The following is a 17,358-nucleotide window of genomic DNA, read 5'->3' as shown; positions in this document are numbered from 1 at the left end:
CCTCCCTTCCCCTCCCCTGCAATCTGGTGATGTCAACCTCCAGGGTAAAATGAAGATTCTGGGAGGAGGTGGGAGTGGGGTGAGGTGGATTGGGGGGAAGGGCTAGGGTTGGGAGGAGGGAGGACAGGGGAATCCGTGGCTGATATGTGAAATTAAGTTAACTATAAAATAAAAATATTAAATAAAGAAATGAAGATTCTGTAATACATCTTTTCACATCAAGAACTACAAGTAAGGGCCAGTAACCAAAGATCCAATACACTGAGGTTGCAAATTCTTTTCAGCACTTTCCATGTGTACAATTTTAAATCCTGGAAAAGTTTTTTTTTTTTTTTTCTTTTTTCTTTTTTGGACTGAGAAAGAAATTAGGGAAACAGTATCTTTCAAAATAGCCTCAAATAATATGAAATATCTTAGGGTAACTCTAACCAAACAAGTGAAAGAATTGTATGTTAAAAAATTCAAATCTTTGAAGAGATAAGTTAAAGAAAATGTCAGAAGAAGGAACTGACAACAAAATCAGGGAAACAATAGCTTCAAATAATATAGAATATGTTGTAGTCAGTCTACCCAAGCAAGTGAAAGACTTCTATGATACAAAGTTCATGTGTTTAAAGAAAGAAATTGAAGAAGAGATCAGAAAATGGAAAAGTCCTTCATGCTCATGGATCAGCAGGTTTAACATAGTAAAAAAAAAGGCCATCCTACCAAAAACAATCCATAGATTCAATGCAGTACCCATCAAAATTCCAAATCAATTCTTTAGAGATCTTGGATGGACAATTTTCAACTTCAGATAGAAAAATAAAAATCACAGGATAGCTAAAACGATCTGGAGCAATAAAAGAACTGCTGGAGGTTCCACCATTCCCAATTTGAAGACTTACTACAGAGCTATAGGAATGAAAACCACATGGTATTGGCATGAAAACAGACACATTTATCAATGGAATGGAATTGAAGACAAAGACATCAATCTATACACATATGGACTCCTGGGCTGTGATAATAAAGTCAGGGCAGGAATTCAAGGAATACAAGAACTTGTAACAGAAATCATTCAGGAATACTGTTTGCTAGCTTGCTCATAGGATCAATAAGAGCTTTCTTATTACCTCTGCCCCCCCCCTCCCAGTACATGGAATGGTGTCAATGTGGACTAAACCTTCCTACATCAATTAACAATCAAAAGCAGATCTCCCATTTACTTGCTCACAGGCCAGTCTGTTCTGTGCAATCTCTCAATTCGAAACCCCTTCTTAGTTGTTTAGGTTCTGTCAAGGTGACAGGGCAAGGTTGCTGGACACATGGAGAGTATTTAAAGGGTGCTTCACCTCCAACTATTCACTTTGGCAAGATTTTAACCAACCCTGTCAGCAATGGCTAGAATAATCATTAGACTTCACCATTTTCTTTCTTCAGGGGACCTAAACATAGTGAATAACAGACTAGAGAAGTTTGATGTCCTATCATAATGAATTTGGATCACATGTATAAGGATGTTTCCAGCACAGGAAAGAACAGTGACAAGATGAACAATAATGAGCTAGTGTGTTTTCTGAGATCTAGTACAAGACATTCTAGATGGTATATTCTGTTGCTTTCAGTCAATTATGATGGCAAAAAGGCAGAGAGGAAATAAGAGGTGGGAGGAGAGGGAGGGAGGGAGGGAGAAAGAGAGAGAGAGAGAGAGAGAGAGAGAGAGAGAGAGAGAGAGAGAGAGAGAGAGAGAGAGAGAGTCTTGACCTTAAAATTAAAATAAAAATTATAGGGTAATTAGAGTGGAAATATATATTTGAAGGAGAAACAATATTTCAGCATTGAAATATATAGCCATGTAATTCATAAAAAAAAAAAACTGGAAGGATGATCCTTCTAAGGCTGTTCTATAGACTTTAAATTACAAAGGAGTATGATAGATTCAACCCTGAATATTGAACATGTAGAGTAAGCAACCAAAGACAAATCTTTCCAATAAGCTTACTCATAAAGATCAATATGCCAACCAGTTCCCATTCTTATACATTCCATTTCTTTTGTGTAGGTAAATTCTCTGCCTCCTAGAGATTATTGGGGAAATAATAAGGTGGTGAAGCCATTAATTAAGGTTCATTGACAAAGTAGCTCAGGAGGTGAAATTTAATTTTCCTGGTATACAGGCTATTGAAGAAATGAAAGAACATGCATATTTTATTTCCTTAAAATATCAGAATATGCCGCCTTCTATTTTCTAAACCCCAAATCCTCTATGTGAAGGTTTCTATACCAGAGAAAGTATCAAAGGCTACCAGTTTCCCCTTCCCCCCTATTTATTCCAAAAGGAGATTTGTCACTTTACATTTTCTTTAGTATGTATCATGAAGCAGCCTCTCAGGAGAAAGGAAATGATGAGAAATGAAGTTCAGAAATTAGATTAAATTGTAAGCAAGACAATGCTTTAGCAAGTGCAAAATCATTATCCTAATTCAGATGCTCTCATTGCCCACCTCTGTACAAAGTGTAGGCTTTTTAACAGTACCAGTAGGTAAGATTAATCACTTGCTAGGATATGACCAATTTCTAGTTTCCTTTTGAAACTTTCACTATTTTTCTCCATTACTTGTTTGTAATTAATTCTGGTGCGAGGGTGCTCTACTCAGTTCTACCTTTCATCCCTCTTTTAGCTGAAGCTTTGTTTCTTTGGACCAGTATTCCTCCCCATTTTATTCCTTTATTGTTCCTTGAAAACTACATTTGTTTCCTGAGGTAAAATGGCTTTTTTTCTCTGGTCAAAGGTCCTTGTTGTACTCAACCAATGTACAAGAGATAGATGTGAGGGAGACATCTCAATGCATGCCTTGCTTCTATAATCAAGAGCATTAGTGAAATATTGAAGTAGACAACTGGCAACAAGACATGTCTGTGTGCTTATGGGAAGTTGCTGAGAGCTTATTCTAATTCAAGAATACCATTGTTCAATGCAATACAGCATTTGTTGGGCTTCTGATCAGCCTTTTGTAGGAATTCAGTTTCCCAGATATCCTAAAGGATGTGTTTTGTTCTACCTAGCAGGGTGTGAACAAATGTGAATCCATCTAACATGACACCATTTACCTTTCTCCTTTTTGTTCTTTCCTAGGGTGAAGAAGATGCAGTTTCCACCACTATGTAGATTGACTCTGACCCTGAGGAGGAAGCCTGAGGAAATCGTTGGGTGAGAAAAGCTACCTGGAGCACCAACCATACAGCTCTTGATAAGTTAGATAAATAAATAAACTCCATGGTTTGTGTAGAACACTGAGTACATGGAGACATCTGAACTCCAGTAAGGTATGCATGAATGCGAGTGCCCCCTGAATTGTAAATTACTGTGCAAATTATGCTCCCAATGCAAGAAATGACCTTTTGGAGTACAGCGTAAGCACTTCATAAATGGAAGTGGAGTTATGTATGACCTAACTCCAGGGATACACAGAGTCAGCCTGTTAGTTGATTTCCTTGTGCAGTATTCCAGAGTACATTTTGACAAACTGAGGTAACCTAGTCCTACTGATACATCAGAATTATGATCCACAATTAATCAAAATATCATTATGAGGGTATATATAGACTAACGATATCCAGCATCCCACTGCAAATATTTCATGTAGACCTTTCCAAGTAAGGGCTCTCCTATTCACCTAGTGAGAAATAGATGGAGTAAGGTGTTACTAATGATTTTCAGAAATGCAGAGAGAGAAACATATGGGCAAAGAAGAAGAAATAGTGAAGCTTTACCTAGGATAGCAGTCCAGAAGGTTGAGACCCAAGAGACCTGAGAAAAAGGTTGGAACAGCACTCCAGAAAAAGAGGCAAAATATTGAGAAGTCAGCTGAGGAAGAAGAGGAAGATGCTGAAACCTTGACTAGAAAGAGCAGAAAGTCAATGTGTAGATAGAAAGCTGAACATCATCAAAATGTCAACCCTTTAATAAACAACAGCAAAATATTTATACCCTAGGTCAGAAAAAATAATTGCAAAAAAGTGCAATTTCAATAAAATATACTTAGTCTTGATTAAATTTCCCACATACTCATTTCTGGCATTCTGGTAGCAGAACATAGTATATATCAAAGACTGCTGGGAAAAAATCGGAGAGACCTATTATTTATCAAGATCATAAAGGTATATCTGTCAATAAAGACACTTCACAGCAGAAAGAAAGAAAGAAAAACAGAGAAAGGAATAAAGGAAGGAAGGAAAGAAGGAGAAAGGAAGAAAGAAAGAAAGAAAGAAAGAAAGAAAGAAAGAAAGAAAGAAAGAAAGAAAGAGAGAGAAAGAAAGAGGAAGGAAGGAAGGAAGGAAGGAAGGAAGGAAGGAAGGAAGGAAGAAGAAAGAAGAGAGAGAGAAAAGAAAAGAAAAGAAAAGAAAGGAAGGAAAGAAAAAGAAAGGAAGGAAGAAAGGAAGAAAAAGAAAGACAAAAGGTAGATGCGGGGGACATTGCTTCTGGGAAACAAATGATGAACTGGCTGATTTCAATGTCACTATTGTCCTTCTGAAAGTCACCAGTGCAGGAAATTTATACACTTCATTGTATTATGAACAATATAAACATGGTACAAAAAGATGTGTATACGACAAGCTAGTTAGTGGAAATAAACTTAGAGGTTTAAATACTATGCTTTAATCTATTGTTTTAATTCAGCAATCTATAAATTTTAGATTATAAATGTATGCATGTGTATGCATACCTATGTAACAAAATTCATATATATGTATTAACTTTGCTGAATTGCCTTATTGGAAATTCTTACCAATGTAAATCTTCAATTTATTTGCTTACCTTATGCTCTTTCAGGTAAATGTGGTTTTTTAACAGTGGTTGCATAATACTGAGTGAATCCCTGTTTGGAGCAGGCTACAGTGGCCCACATTCTATATACCATTACCCCTGCATAAACATAAATTATAAATATCAGTGAAAAAGGAAAGGACTAATCACATTTAAAAATACATGAATTTTGCTTTTCTTCTCATAGAAATAATGAGGTCATTCTTCCAAGAATGATAGCAATGAAAATAAAAAACATTTGCATTTAGCTTTGTAAACTACAATTGCCCCAGGAGATATTCATACTGTTATAATTTTAAAGATGAGGAAATAGATATTGTGCATTGTTTGTGATGGGATTTTAGACATTCCTGTTACAAGATTGGTTCAACCACATTACAGACTTTTCAGTGACTTGAAATTGTCCAGTTAAGTGCTTCATATATTATCCTATTTTTTTTCCAGAGTGATTCTAAAATTTTTAAAAGAGGCAATCAATATTATATAAAATTTAGGAACTAAAAATAGCCTGAAGAGAGACATTACCAACACTATGATCTACACATGATACCTATTCACTTTTTATGATGATTTCTGTTGATTTGAACGTGCCTGTGTATTTGTGTATGGCTTTCTAGATACCAGATAATAAAGCACATATTAAAACATATAGGAGATTCACCATTTCATCTCTGACCCCACTACAGGAGATTCCTCAGTGTTTTTACTCATTACCCAGACTACATGATACCATCAGCATTTAGACTCTGTCTTTGTCTATCTAAATAATAGATATATTATCCTGTGAGCTCCTGTCTTCTATATTGATTAAATATTAGCATTCATAGAAATGATGGAATTTTTTTAATGAGAAAAGTTAAATAATTTTTCATAGGTTCAATCATTAAAACCTACAAAAACAAAACAGAAATCTGTCTTCACATTTTAAATTTTGTGTCTTTACATTTGAGTTTTATACTTATCTAGCATGATTGCTTCAAACTATTTCCTGGTTAAGATTACATTAACTGTGAAATGCAAGCTAGAGTCATGAATTTAAAAACATGGGAAGAGAAATTAATATGCAGATTTTTATGTATTTTATAAGAACTATACTAATCTGTTACTGGCCATAGAACATTTCATGACCTTATGGACGTGCACATTTGAACTGTCTAGTTACTGTGAAACCCTGTGGCTTTCTGCATCTAACTACGCAAATGCCCAAGTAGCTATATCATGCATAGATGAGATGAAATCTGACTTTTAGATGACATATTATATCATTAGACAGTGTTGTAATGACAGAATTTGTAGACAAATTACAGTTCAGTGTTATTCTTACTTGGTAAAGCAAAGACTAATTATGCCTGGAAGTAATACAGTGATACTGTGGTTTTCTGGGATATAAAAATTAGGAGCTCTCTTATGGCATCGCTGTAATTTGTCTGTCTCCTCTCCTGATTTATCACTCAGTTTTCAATCATAGTTCTTGAAATTATTTTATTGTTTGCCTTATTTTTAATACTTACCATAAATGACACAATTCCTACTGTGAAAGTCAGGACTGGGGTGTGTAAATCTGTGTGTATTCCAATATGATTCCTGAGTGATCTGTTGGCATTGACTTTGAGTGTTAATCAAAGTTTAAATCTTGGATATTATTCCTGGATGTTGGAGCTGACTTAAAATTTCAGCATCTTGATACTTACACACAAACTTTAAATAGGTACAGTAAAGATGACTAACACAAAAGGAATTTCACGACTTAGTATGGAAAAATAAACAGGAATCAAAATTCAGTTCTTCTCTAGGAAATAAGTCTATTTTCAAATGTAGAAAGTAACTGAAGCAGCCATCACTTAACTGGGTACAGTAGAAATATGCAACACATACACATGGCTTCCCAAGCTGAAGTCAACAACAACAAAAACATGAAAGACACATCCACTAGAATAAAAATCTAAGTGAGTAAATAAATGGTATAAGTGAAACATGATAAATTAGAAGATACAAACAGTGCAATCTGAAGAACATAGTACTCTGACTAGGATTACAAGGACTTTTTATACTCTGTCCCCTATCCTTACTCTACAAGATCAAAACAAACACAAATGGGAAACTATTATCTCCTTTTTTTTTTTTTTTTCTGTTTATGGAGGAAAAAATTTCCTCAGATGTAGCTTGATTTTTATATAACATACCATGAAGAATGCTGCAAGCTTTTTCTCTCTGGACCTCACTGAATCAATGTGATATCACATCTGGATGTCAGGAAGGGTCCTAACCAGAGCCTCTCTGCCTGAGTGATCATGGGTGAACAATGGGGGGGGGGTGACCTGGTGGGTACATGCTTGTATGCGGTAGACAGGGCAACTTGTTCATCCCTGTGGCTGTGAACATGTTGTCTCTAGCTTTGAGTTCTGTGATTCTCAGTGAGTTAGGTTTTGCAGTTTAAAGTATGTTGATATCATTTCAGCATTCTTCCTCCTCATGTAAAATAGTGTCCTAGCTATAACATTTTTGTAAAATCTGCTTGTAAAGGAAATATCCATGGATAACAATTATATTCTATTTTGTTTTAACAGACACGGTATATCCTTTGACCAGTTAAGTAAAACTAATACTCCCTTTAGAAAACACAAAGTAGTTTTGATCCCTCACTCACTATTCAAATCACGTTTTTGTGTGTAGTACCCAAGAAGCCAGCTTTTCAGATTATGTAGTATGATGAAAATATGAAGAATGAATTTGAGGTCTTATAATGATTTGTTATAGTGATTGAATATATGTAATTGATGAGTTAAAAATTCATTAACTGTTACTCTTTTTTTTCTTTATGAGAATACAATACTGATGGACTAGACCCAGAAGCTTCTCTTTTTCACATGTAGCTGCCTCTGAGAGCTGAACTACCATCCCAGAACTTAGCTCTGAGGCTAGTTGTGTAGTTCAGTAATAAAACCCTTGTTTAGCATGTGTGAGGTCTTAGGATTAGTATTCCCCCTCCACAAAACAAAAGGCAGGTTAAAATTCCAATTTCTACAGTTATTCACATTTTTAAAGAATGGCTACCTGTTGGTCTATATTCACGTATCCATATCTGCAATTATGTGTTTGGAATACTTCCACAAAATTTACAATATTTAAGAGGACATAGACTAGGTTGTATAAGAGTTTGCTGCTGTGTAGAAAACAGTTATCGGTTTTCCTGAAGATATGGAAGAGATTTTCTAATGGAATGAAATAAATGTTCTGTTGATGTTTTACACAGTGGATACATCTCAACATTCTTGGAACAGAAGAGGCCATTTAAATTGTAACTGGGTGATCCACTGAATTACACTGGCTTTTGTGACAAGATTTAATGAGCATTTGCATGAAGACAATACCTCAAAATATGGCTCCTGAACATTCTGAGGATTTTAAGTTGAAAGGAATTTAGGAAAATTCAGGAAGGTCATTCTCTGGATTTCCTCACTTTCTCTTCAAGGCCAGAAAGAAATTTGCCTTCTTCCTTCAATATGTGACAGCTGCCTGTCGTGTATCTGGAGTGAAAAATTAAGGCAAAGACACAGAAAGAATCTGAATAGATAGACTTGGTAATTTAAAAAAGGTTACTACCATAAACCTTTTAAACTAATACATATATATTCATTGAATATATATACATACATATATATATATATTCATTTAAGACACACACACAGACACATACATATTGCTTCCTCAATATTTTAGTGTTCCTACCTAAAGGCCCTCATACCACATTAACATAGTAAATAAATGTATGTGATTTTTCTTTTGGTAACATTTTATTAGATAGGCTTATCTGTTATGGATTGTTAAATAAATTGCAAAGCATTATATTACTGGAATTAATAACAATTTTAAAATATATTTTGCTCTGCTTAGGACACAATGAGCTATGTTAGACACACCTTGGCTATTGCTGTTTTACCATTATCATTGTTTTATTATAAAACTATACTGCTGGAAACTCACATGGACAAATAATTCTTTTCTTTCTATGTTTCCTTGGATGATGCTCAAATGCAAAGATGTATAATAACAGTCCCTAACTTGTGAGTGCTTTCTGTATGCCAATCTCTATTTTAAATGCCTTGCATAAATGTACTTATTTAATAATTAAAGCATCATAATATTTTTAGGTGATAAGATATTCCAGGGCACCTGATGTCAGGGCATCAGCCAGTAGAGGTTCCCATTAGCCATTTTATTTTAGCAATGCTACTTAATGTACCAAAAGAATATTTTTCCATAAATCTTTATTTATTCTAATTTAAAGAGAAGAAAAATCATGACATGGTTTTCATCTACGTATATTTATGCATGTACATCTGAAGTTACATACACACATAAATAATTATAATATTTATTAGAATAGCTTACTCTGATCAGAAAGGGAAAGTTATGATGATGTGTTCTCAATAACAATCACCCTCTGAGAAAAAGAGAAAGATAAACTTCCTCCTATAGAGGAAGGGGAGTAAGATCATTGTTACATAGTCTCATTTCCATATGTGTGATGACACACCTGTCAAAAGTTACTTTCAGGAGAAAGAGGTTTATTTTAGCTCAAATTTCCAGTTTAAAATCCATCATTTTGGGAACTTCAAATATTTAGTCACATCATATCTACAATCAAGAACAAAGAGAAGTTAATACATAGATCCTCACTTGATCGTACTCAGCTCAATTTCTCCACTCTTATGCAATTCAGTAGTCCTTTTTACCTAGGGAATGGTGCCACCCACAGTGGGATGGGTTTCTCTATATCAATTAAGCAAATCAATTTCCCATATAGAAGATCACAGGCCAACCAAATGTACACAATCCATCATTAAGACTCAAGTGATTCAATGGTCAGTTGTCAACTCTACAATTAAAGCCAACCACGACAGTCCACCCATGTCAACTTGAAACAAAAATACATCACTTTAAAAGAATAACCTTTCATTCGCCTCTAAAAATCCCATCTTTGTTTCATAGTGTGAAATACAATCCAATTATTAAAAGTTGAAAGTTTCTTTAAAAGTACAATACATGATTTTAAATTGTGTCCTTAAACTATGATGCCCTATTTTTTTTAAGAGCTATTTATATAGTACCAATACATGATGGTACAGATTGGCATTCTTTTGTTTGCTTGTTTGTTTTTTGTTTTTTTGGAGACAGGGTTTCTCTATGTAGCTTTTGGAGCCTGATCTGGAACTCACTTTGTAGATCAGGCTGGCCTCGAACTCACAGAAATTCACCTGCCTCTGCCTCTGGAGTGATGGGATTTAAATCCTGAGTGCTGGGATTAAAGGCATGTGCCATCACCACCTGGCTCAGAGTAGCCTTCTTATTTCAAAAGGGAAGCATAAAGGCATCACAAGTAACAATAACCCCAAAACTAAACCAAAGACCAGCAACATGAACATCAAATCACATTGCTTGATGTGAAGCTTGCCTTTAGGGCTCAAACGCTATAGGTATCCTCACCTCTACAGCTCTGCCACATGAAGCACATTGATCTTTTCTCTTGGGCTTAGCCCACCTCTACTGTACAACTGGAGCTCTACCTGTCAGAGATCCCATGGTCCTGGCGTCTTCAATACTGTGAGGTCTCCATTTCAAATGAGACTTCAACTTTACAGTTGAAGGTCCATTGTATGGGGACTCCAAGCCTGCTGCATGGTACTACTCCTCAATTGCTCTCCATGGTCCCCTCAACCTCACATTTTATTATGCATTCAAAACTAAGACCATATGGATGATACTTGCATTGCCAAATGCAGTTGCCAGCTTGAGTTGTAGCCTGCTTCCTTGCACCAAAGTTATATCTGCTCTGTGTGCTGCTGAACCTGAGGAATTTTTCCCTATTGTTGCCATGAGGCAAAAGGATACACTTCTATGATTCTCACCTCTCTCTCTCTCCCTCTCCCCCTTGCTCTGTCTCTCCTTTTATTGAAAATAGATTTTTCTAACATAATACATCCTGACTACAGTCCCCCCAACTCCTCCTACTACCTCCTCACCATGCCCCCCACCTTAGTCTACTTATGTCTCTCATTAGAAAACACACGGGACTCTAGGGGATACAACACATTGGAATAGGACAAAAAAAAAAAAAAAAAAAAAAAAAAAAAGAAAAGAAAAGGAAAGGAAAAGAGCACAAGAGAAGGCAGAAGAAACCAAGACCCACTTATTGGGAATCCTAAAAAAAAAAAAACAAACAAACAAAAAACCAATGCTAAACTGGAATCCATAATATATACAAAAAGGACTTGTTTTATATACATACACACACACACACACACACACATATATATATATATATATGTTTTTTCCCTTAAAAAGGAGTGTATATACATATAGAGATATCAATATATGCATCTATATGATAACTTCTTTTAAAAAAATGAAACTTTATGAGACAAAGATCCTCCAAAGATGCTGTTTACTTCTTTACTATTGCTCATCTGCTGCTATGCATACACTCAGCCTACCCTTTACGAGTTGTTTTCTCAATGAGACTCCCTCAAAGATTTAACATTCCCTCATAGGTGGTTATCAATTGGAGATTATATCTGTGGTACTGATGGAGACATGTGTCTACTTCTCCTTTGAGTTCCCAGACCCCATCTGGTACAGACCCATGCATCTCCTGTGCATGCTGATTTAGTAAGTTCACACATCCATGTTTCATGTTGATTTAGAAGGTCGTTTATTCTTGGTGTCCTTCATCTCCTCTGACTCTTACTCCTTCCAGCTCCTCTTCCATGGGTTTTCCTGATCACTGAGGGAGAGTATTTGATGGATACATCACATTTAAGGCTGAGTATTCCAAGGTCTCGCACTCTCTGCATAATATCTACCCATGCATCTCTGTATTTGTTCTAATATTCTGGAGAAGGAAGCTACTCTGATGATGACTGATCAAGGCACTGATCTATGAGTATAGTAGAATGATCTTAGAAGTTATTTTAATGCTGTGTACTTCTAGTAGAACAGTAGTATTTGATTTTACCCTAGGCCATGGATTGCTGAGTCACAGGCTTTTGGTTAACAAAGCAGTGTATGGTATAGTTTCTGTCTCTTGATTTCCATAGTGATTTTACAAGTTTGCACTTCCATCAGCAATGGAGGAGTGTTCCCCTCGTTCCACATCCTTATCCAGATGTGCTGTCACTTGAGTTATGGATCTTATCCATTCTGATCGGTGTGAGATAAAATGTAAAAACAGTTTTGATTTGTATTTTCCTGAAGACTACTGATGTAGTAAAGAAACATGACTTTGTTTCTTCAGTCATTTGAGTTTCTCTTTTTGAGAATTCTGTTCAGATCTGTGTTCCACTTTTTAATTGAGATATTTGTTTTCTTGATATCTAGTTTCTTGAATCCTTTATATATTTTGGATATTAGCAATCTATTGAATGTATGGTCAGTAAAAGTCTTTTCGCATTCTGTAGGCTGCTAATTTGTCCAAAGGATGATTTCCTGTGCTATACAGTAGCTTCTCAATTTCATGAGGTCCATTTATATATTGTTGATCTTAGTGCCTGTCATAATGATATTCAGTTTAGAATGTCTTTTCCGTGGCAATGAGTTCAAGACTATTCCCTACTTTCTCTTCTGTCAGGTTCAGTGGATCTGGGTTATATATTGTGGTATTTGATCTACCTGGAGTTGAGTTTTATGCTGGGTAGTAAATATAGTTCTATTTGAATTCTTCTTTATGCAGTCATCCACTTCGATCATTACCATTTGTTGAAGACACTGCCTTTTTTTTTCCAGTGTGCATTTCTGTGTTTTTATTAAAAAAAAACCAGGTTCCATAGGTGCTGTTTTTAACTAATCTCTATCATTCTATTATATCAATAAGACTTGGGAGCCAAATGCTGGGGTGAAAACCTGATAGCTCAGAGTGGCAAAGAAAGCAACCAGCTACTTCTTCTTCCACTGTTATCCCAGAAAAAGCCTTCTCCTACACCATCTCAAACAAAACTCCTCCAACTTCTTGTGCATTTCTCCCTCCATCCTCCTGACTTCCTCTCACTATCTATAGTTTTTTCTTGTTAACTCGTTGCTTGCTCCACCTCTGGACTATGGTTTATTTTTTTTAATCCTTTTTTAATCCTGTTTACAATATTCAAGGTGAATGCTCTTGGATTGAAGATGTGTGCTAAGGCTGAGCCACACCATAACTAGAAGCAGGTTTTTCAAGTAAATAGTGCAATCTCAAGGTTCACAGTGTGATCAAATATTCCACAACACAAGTATGTGTGTTTCTATTTGGGTTCTCAATTTGATTCCGATGATCAACATATCTGTTTTTTTTTTTTTTTTTTTTTTTTTTTTTTTTTTTTTTTTTTTTTTTTTTTTTTTTTTTTGCCAATGTCATTCTGTTTTTAGTTACTATGGCTCTTTAGTACAATTTGAGGTTGGGAATAGTAAAACCTTTGGCAGTTCATTTTATTATTCAGGATTGTTTTAAATATGTTTCTGTTTGTTTTGCTTTTCTTTTTTGGTGTGTGTGTGTGTGTGTGTGTGTGTGTGTGTGTGTGTTTTCATATGAAACTGAGAATTTTGCTTTCGGGATCAATGATATGTTGTAATTTTGATATGGATTGCATTGAATGTGTAGAATGCTTTTGATAATAATCATTTTTATTGTTAATTCTTCCTATCAATGAGCATAAGAGATATTTCCATCTTCTGGTATCCTATTCAATTTCTTTCTTCAATGTCTTAAAATTTTTGTGATACAAGTCTTTCACTTGGTTAGAGTTACCCCAAGATATTTTAAGTTATTTGAACCTGTTGTGACAGGTCTTTATTTTTCTCATATTTTTTTCACAGTCTGCTTTTCATTCATGTTTAGAAGGGCTATTGAGTTTTGTGAGTTAATTTTGAATCTAGATACTTTGCTGAAAGTGTTTTTAGGCTATAGGAGCTTCCTACTGAACATTTTAGAGTCATTTATATATACTATTATATGATCTGCAAATAAAGATAGGATAGGTTCTTACTTTCCATTTGTATCCCCCTGATCTCCTTCAATTGACTTTATCTCTCTAGCTAAGCTTTTAAACACTATATTGAATAGATATTGAGAAAATGGACAACCTTGTACTGTTTCTAATTTTAGTAAAATGCTTTGTATATTTCTCCATTTGATTTAATATTAACTATGGGCTTCCTGCAAACTGCCTTTATTATATTGGGTCTGTTCTAGGTAACCCTAATGTCTCTAGGACTCTTAAGATGAAGGGCTATTGGATTTTGCCAAAGGCCCTTTTCTGCATTTAATGAAATGATCTTTTTTTTTTTATGGTGGATTACATTTACTGATTTATGTATGTCAAATTATCCCTGTATTTTTGGGATAAAGCCTATTTGATAATGATGTATGAACTTAAAAATACTGTTTAGATGCCATAATGTAGGTGTCAATGTCTAAACTGTACATTGTTAGGCCCAATGGCCTTTTCGACCCTTGTCAAGGGTAACGTTAACCTTCTCTCTAATACAAAGTGTTTCTGATCTCTTAAACAGTCACAGTTAATTCTCTAATCCCAGTCTGATCATCACACATAGTTTCTTAGCCAAAATATCACAATAAGAACTTATATCCCTGTTCCTGTTGTAAAATCCCATAAGCCAGCATATAATGTTCCATGTTTCTCTGAGCATTCTTATCTTTAATTCGCAATAAAATACTCTAGTAAGCCATGATTCCAGCCTATAAACCCTCATTTTAGCCCAATATACCAAGTGTTTAAACATTAATGCCAGGAAACAATCCAAGTCATACAAACCACACGGTAAGGTCTATCATAGCAATGACCTCAATGCCTTAGCAACAATTTCTGTTCCAGTTTCATTTCTTTATTTGTGACAAAATTCCCTGATAAGAAGAAACTTAGGGTAGAAAAAAGATTATTTTACTTCATCATTCTACGTTACAGCCCATCATTTTGGGAAAGTCAAAGGAGTAACTTGAAAAAGCTGGCATCACACCCAGAACAAAGAAAAGAAATAAATAAAGACATACATGCTCACGTATGTGTTTATTTTACTCATCTCCATCTCTACTCCTATACATTTCAGAAACTCCTACCTTAGGGAATGGTACCACCCACAATGGGCTGTGTTTTCCCACTACAATTGACTTAATTATGGCAATATCCTAATGGACATACATACCTGCAAGCCAACCTCATGGAGACAGCCCCTCATTTAAACTCTATCCACAGGTGTTCTGAGAATGTCTAGTTGGAAATTAATGTTCACTATTGTTACTATGTCCATGGGTTTAGGTGCTCAATGGTCTTCTTTTATCTACCATTAGTGAAAAAAGCATGCAGTTTTACCAAGGTTTTGAAATTAGGTCAGGGAAAAATGACCTCCCTTCAAAGGATTTGAAATACAATTGCTGGTCATAGTTACTAGTTATTAATAATTAAAGGATAGAATCAATATTATTTTCTCTATATTTACTAGAATAATGAATTTTGTTGATTTACAAACCATTCTCATACTATCTAAATAAAAGTATACATTTAATACAGGACTTGAGAGCATAAGTGAGTCCTAACCTATAAAAGATTTTTCCTCCAGGACATAACTTCAGGCAGCTGGACGGAATGACACTTCACTAGATAAATACATACCAGCTTAAAAAAGAGCAAACCTTTGATACAAAGCACACATATTCTGTCAAGTAAAAGTTCTAAACTATTTTCCTAAACCCTGAGAAAATTTGAATTTCCCAGATCATCTATTTAAAAATGGAGGCTATGTCTATCAGTTGTTTGTTACCACAGGACAAAGTCTCTGTGCATTCTGTCAACAGGTGGCCCTTTGTGGTTGGAGACAGTTTCCCCCGACTCCAAACTACATGTGACTATACATAGAATCTCCTCTTTATTTTTGCATAGATGACAAAAACTGATGAAGCATTCATTCCTAAGGGGAACCCAAAAATTTAATAATATTATTATTTTATTATGAGGCAATGAAAGTTGGCAAATATAAATTGAAGAGTCTCATCTCAAGGTTTCCAGTGTATTGGGAAAAAGGAAGCAGAAAGAGTTTAAGAGGCAGAGGGAACGAAGGATACCAGGAAAACAAATCCATCTGCATAAACATGTTCAAAGCTCATATGAACTCACAGAGACCGAGGCAGCATGCACACAGCCTGTATGGGTTTGTACCAAGTCCTTGCATATATATATATATTATGGCTTCAAGTTTAGTGTTTTTTTATAAGAATCCTGGGTGTGTGAACTAATGCATTATTGAATTTTGTGGATTTCCTTGGGCTCTTTTCCTTCTGTTTGTTTGTCTTTGCCCAACTCTTATGTGATGGTTTTGACTTTAACTTATTTTATTTTGCGATAATTTATCATTATCCCTTAGAAGCATGTTTGCTCTCTAAGCAGAGACAGAAAAGGATGGGAGGGGAGCTGGGGAGGAACTGAGAGGAGTAGTGAGTTAGGACACAGTAATCAGGATATATGGTCGGAGAAAAGAATCTATTTTCAATATAAGGAGAAAAAGACTTCTGATGGCTACAGAAAAATGAAGTGGGGCAAATATATAAGTGAAATAATATTTTTATGGTGTAAAAGAGTTAGGGAACAGCCAAATGAAAATGAATGGGCAGAGTCTTATTTGACAGTTTGCTACTGTGAAAGTCCTTTTCTGAAGCAGGTGCTTCATTCAATTCAGAGGCCATTTGGACATTTTATGATTTTTAGTTTTTGGAGGATGGGAGTATTGAAGATAAAAGAAAGCTTACTTATCAGTTGCCTCCCATATTGCTTCAACACAGGGCATAACAGAAAGGGTTGAAGTCAACTTTTTAATATAGATAATGAAGTAAAGGGAAATATCATTAGTGTATATGAGTTACCCAAATACTTAGAAAAATCAATAAATGAACCTGGAGTCTCAGTCATGAGGATTCAGACTCAACTTGTCCATTGCTTCTCTGTCATCATTAAACTCTTCAGTTAGATGTATAGTATGACATGTGAGAACAGTCACGATCCAGATTTAGATTACTCCAGAGCTTAGCCCAAAGATAAGATTTGAGTTCAAGTCATTAATTTGAGATGTGACCATACCAATTACCACTAGGAAGCAGAAAAACAAAACAGAGAAGCAAGGGAAGAAATGGCGGTCCTCTGCCAACAGAGCATTCACTCTAAAAGACTGAAACTCATTCTCAGGAGCAGCTGGAGGTTCTGCGAGGTGGAGGAAATCCTTAGACTTTCCTGTCTGTGAACTGAAGAAACTGAGTAACCAGGCCACTCTCACATCCTTTTGGCTCCAGTAGAGAGATATAAGAATGCATGGTAGGTAGAATGATGCTGGGATTGAGATGTTCACCTTCAATAGAATTCCACCCTCCTTCCTATCACAGCAGTTGACCTGATTATATTTCCTTTCTAATTGTTCTTTGGTCTAGTTTTAAATTTTCATCTGTTTCAGCTTGATTTTGACTTTACTTTTTATTATTGGTGATGTTTCTCTGCCTCTTTAAATTGATGTTA

The 17,358-nt window shown here is 35.4% G+C and overlaps 1 pseudogene; it reads right to left on the bottom strand.

Moving 5' to 3' along the window:
* Positions 1-14,214: 14,214 nt before the first annotated feature.
* Positions 14,215-14,328, bottom strand: LOC114699088 (annotated as a pseudogene).
* Between the last annotated feature and the right edge of the window lie 3,030 nt (positions 14,329-17,358).

This window comes from Peromyscus leucopus, chromosome 14 (assembly GCF_004664715.2).
Source record: "Peromyscus leucopus breed LL Stock chromosome 14, UCI_PerLeu_2.1, whole genome shotgun sequence".
NCBI classification, from domain to species: Eukaryota; Metazoa; Chordata; class Mammalia; order Rodentia; family Cricetidae; genus Peromyscus; species Peromyscus leucopus.
The sequence above is the reverse complement of the archived record's forward strand: the minus strand, read 5'-3'. Positions and strand labels throughout refer to the sequence as shown.